A 5123-nucleotide genomic window follows, 5' to 3' on the forward strand; every position below is an offset into this window, starting at 1 on the left:
AAAAAAGATGGGTGGGGTTGTTGCATTGAAGTTTGATGAAGCCATTAAAAAAAGAGAATGTTTCAATGATTACAGAATGAAATAATACGAATAAGATTCCTCTGAATGTCTCAGTTTCTTAAGATCCATTGAGGAGCTTTAATATAATGTTGGAATATTGAAATTTTCTAGAAAAATGTAAGAATAGCTTAAAGGTTGAAGAACACAATAAAGAAGGAATATCGAGAGAGATAATAAAGAAAAGTTTTTAGCTAATAACCAAAGGTGTTGTTCATTATTTTACTAATGAGAAAAACATTCAATAGTCTGTTGAGACAAGTGAGAAAAAAATATAAGAACCAACTACTACACACCACATGAACAACAATGGCTTTTAAGTTAATACTGAGGTTGCCAACAATATTCCTCTATTGCCTTTTTCAAGGTAGTACACGTGTTTAACATTGGTTGTAGCAATTGAAAGGAAAGAGGGAATAAATCCCTAACATCTGAAACATAAAATAAATGGCAAAAATAAATTAAGTGAACAAGGCAAAATGACATTCCCACAACGACATGAACTAAATGCAACGCTAAGCTGAACGAGCCACATGAACAACTTGTGACCTTATTTTTCCCAGTTTAAACTACTTTTATCACAAACCACCATTAAAGCTCCTCTGTAACAGCTTAAGTGTAAGATTAAAGACCATCTTTTAACAAAATAGTTTAGAAGTTCATGTTGAAATAAGCCTTGTAACTAATTGAGATTGGTTGAGGCTTAGTTCTAGACATGCAAGTATATCATTCACATTGAATGATTAGAGGTTTTCATTCATAAATAAAACATCAATTGTAAGGTTATAACTTTATTGGATAAAGTCCATGAGAATTATATGCCTTGTAAGGGAATTATAATGGGTTAAAATTATGAGATCCTTATGCATTAAAGTATAATATCTAAATGTTCCTAATCGATATATCTTTGAGACTGGACATCAATGATGCTCAAAGATTAGTGTATGCTATGTTCCTTACTTGGGAAGTAAGCAATCGATCTCATAGGTTGAAGTATATAGATACTTGGAACTAGAATGTAAGTTCTTGTTTCATGAACAAGTTCATTGAACATAACTTAACATGCGAAATGCATTTGGTATTTCACTCTAGTGTCTATGCAAATATTTCTCATGTGTCAGTCGTGTAAATACTACTTCGACTTGAGACACCAGATTGTCTATATATGGAGTACTATATATTTGATCATATCCTCACGAGTCCTACCAAGAATGCCAAAACAGAATATGGTTGGTTGTAGCATGAAACAAGTGAAGGCAAATGAGTGGTCAAAAAAGAAATCATCATCCCGAGTGATTTAGGGGATATATCCTAGCAGTTCTTGGTTGATATTAGGTTGTTGAAGTCCTTGGTCAAGGTATCTTGGAGATTGTGAAAAGAGTTTCATAAGTTTTTATAATGCTAATGATCTAACTTCATGACTGAATATAAAGATCAATAAGAGTAGACACTGTACCATACTCTTATCATTTTCGAGATACATGATGAGGGAATGAATTACTCTCATAAGTTGTACATTAAAAGGTTATCAAAGAACTCTTTGACTCTTCTCAAAATTGGATAATCATGATGCATTGCTAGATGCCAATCTTGATCTATGGAATTGAATTAATTAATTTAATAAAGATTATAATTCAACTCCATTGCCAACATGTTAAAAACCTAATGGGTCACACACAATAAGTTGCATTAAGTATTAAATTGGGAGTATGATGATTTAAGTTGGACTTAAATCATACACTAGGGTTTTAACCTCTAAAGACTTAATAAAAATAGTTTAATTAAGTATAAAGCCAATATTATAACTAGTTATACTATTAAGGCCTTAATTGCAAACAATAAAGTAAATTAAATTTGATTTTAACTTACAATGACTTAATTAAAAAGGATTAATTAAGTGTTAGACCAATATTATAAAATGTTAGAATAGTAAGGCCATATTTGCAATTTAAGAAGTTAATTGACCTAGATATAAATATCATTTTTCAGTTACTCCTTACTAGAGAGAAAAAGAAAAATACACAAGTTGGGTTTTTGAGTTGTCAAAAAACTAACAAGAAAACTTTAACTACACCCTCTCTTGAAAAATTTTGAAAAAATAGTTTTCCAACTTTGTGATTTTACTGAGAGGAGTATGATTGTGTGGAGGGGATAAGTGACGGCTCACCTTGCTAACACAAAGGCATAATTGAGAAAGCTCCCTGCAACCGTCAGAAGCCAACCATTTGAATGGCTCGGGTTCTTCACCCCTTTTGTGGTGTTCGTAGGTTAGTAAAAGGAAGATGTACCATTGTGATAGCCACATCATTTGGCAAAGATAATTTTATTTTTCTGATTGCTCCTATCTTCTAGTTTTGTTTGTATTAAAACTACCAAGGTAATCCATGAGTGATAGTATAGGATTTTGTTTAAAATTTTTTTATATTTGTTTTCTGCTACATATAACATAACAATTATGATCTCTTCCATGCTACGTAATACCCAACAATATAATTACATGTGAAGAAAGTATTAGCACCTTCACATCTATTTATATTGGTACAAATTCTTTATAATTAATATAATTCTTAAATTCATTAATTGTTCTAAATATAATTGTCATAATGTGTGAGTCTTAAAACTCAAATGTTCAATATAAAAGAGGATTCACATGTAATTGACGTGCAATTGAATAAGTTCAGGGGTACAACTACTTATAAGGAAAGTATTAGTACCTTCACAATGCTCATTGAAATTGATACCTTTTTTTTGTTCACAAATTATTCTTAAATCCTACAAACCAATCAAAATAGTATTGCAAGTATTTTCAAACAAGACAAAAATAAATAACACTTAAATGCATAACAAACTTGTAAAATAACATGTTGTCTCTAGTTTTCATTTCTCTTTCCCTTACAGTGCTTAAATACATAACAAACTTGTAAATCAATATGCTTTGTCTAGTTTCCATTTCTCCTTCCCTTACAGATACAACTAATGTGGAGGTAACTATCATAATAAAATATGCAAAAGAAAACAAACAAGTCGAGGCAGACCAATATCAAATTAGCAATTTCTTTCTTCTTCCCTATTTCATCATAAAGCTATTAAGGCACTTCTAGGTCTGGTCTTTGATCAAATACTATTCTTGTTGATTCATCCAAAAACGCATCTAGATATGTAGCCATAATTTTTTCCTTCATGCTCTTAAGTTTTTGAAATATATTCTCAAGGTACGACATCATAAACTTTAAGAGACGTGTATTTCTTGGTCCCTTTATAAACTTCAAACAACTTCAACACATCATTATCACTTTTCAATTCCATAACCTCCTTTGATTTAAGGTACCGTGCAGTAATGGAGACACCCATTCCAACTCCAGCATTAGAATCGTCCACCAACACTTCAAAGACATCATTTGTTAGCTCTTTGTAGGAATGTCTATTTGGATTGACATCTTCGATAGTCATCACTTCTCCTTTATGGTGCATGACCAAGTCATATGGCATCTCTACTATGTCTAGACTATAAAAGCCCAATTAAAATAGGTTAATAACTTTGAAATATTAAACAATAACCTAGAACCTGAATGGCAACCTTAAACCTCAACCAAATTAAAACATATTTTAAAAACCCTAAATTCAAATCTAGAAATCTCAATTTTCAGAACCCTCAACCCTAGTCCCTTAATTTATTAATTTAAGGTCAAGGTTTTAAAATTGAGGATTTAGGGTCTTTGGGTTAGTCGAACCTAAACACTAACCTTAAATTCCAAATTTCAGAACCCTAACTATTAAATTCCTAAATTAAAGAATTAAGGTTTAAGGTTCTAAACAATTTGATTGTCCATAACCTTAAACCTTAATTCTTTTATTTAGAGGTTTAAGGGTCTAGGTTTAAGGTTACTCGAACCTAAACACTATCCTTAAACCTTAATTTCAAAACCTTATTCTTAAAATTCTAAATTCAAGAATTAAGGTTAAGGTTTTGGAAATTAAGGTTAAGGTATTGGAAATTGGGATTTTAGGTTTAGTTGTTTGGTTCGGGTTCGGGTTGCCCAATTCAGGGCTTTAAGGTTTTGGGCCTAGGTTATAACCTAACCTTTAACTTAAACTTTAATCTAAACCTATTCTTGATCCTTCACCACATCAACAACAGGCAAAAAACCCTAAACCATAGAAACTATTCTTGCACATGAAGACCACATAAGTGAAAACAACCCTAAACATTAAAACCCGTTCCCATACATAAGGACCACATCAACAAAAACAACATCTATAAACCACAAAACCCTAACCCTAACCTTAAACACCCATATGTTAGGTTTAAATAAATGTAAAGGAGTAGCACTCCTTATTTATTTTTTCACATTAGCTTATTGTAAAAGAGTAATATTATTTTCCTTAGCATTATTAAAATTTGCTTAGAAAATAATATCTCTCTTAGGAATCATATTTTTTACTACACATTAGATCACTATAAAAGAAATAAATTGCTTCTCCTATGCACATAGAAAATCAATGCAATGAGAGTAATATTTCTCTTAGGTTTTATTATCCATTTTTACTTTTGGAGGTAAGGTTTATATCCCCTTCCATAATGTACTTTCTTTCTTGATAATTAATAAAAATTTAATAAAGAGATAAGCTTGAGAGCTATTTTAGCATAAAAAAACCCTAACCCTGGACATAGTAGTAAAACATACCAATGTTTGATGATTGATGAACCTTAATCCTTCACTGTCTCGATTTGGGTATAGGTTTAAAGATTAGAAACAAAGGTTGGATTTTGGGTTATTTTGCTGTAGGGTGAAGCTTCTAATTGAAGCAGAAGGTTAAAAAAAAACCTTAATTGATCATTGATGTAGTGACTACTGATTAGAGAATGAGAGGAGAGAAAGGGGGTACAGTGATTAGCAAGCATTTACATGTGATTAAGATTTATTTATACATGGGCAATTTTGACATTTCACACTTCTCATTAATCGCATTTAAACTTTTATGGTGAATTGTTCATTTCTAATATTTATGGGTCTGTGTAGAATTATATCTTAAAATTAAGGAGTGAGGGTATTTTACTTTAATTT

Source organism: Theobroma umbraticum, unplaced genomic scaffold (assembly GCF_002168275.2).
Source record: "Theobroma umbraticum cultivar Fairchild unplaced genomic scaffold, ASM216827v3 scaffold_67.0, whole genome shotgun sequence".
In the NCBI taxonomy this organism is placed as follows: Eukaryota; Viridiplantae; Streptophyta; class Magnoliopsida; order Malvales; family Malvaceae; genus Theobroma; species Theobroma umbraticum.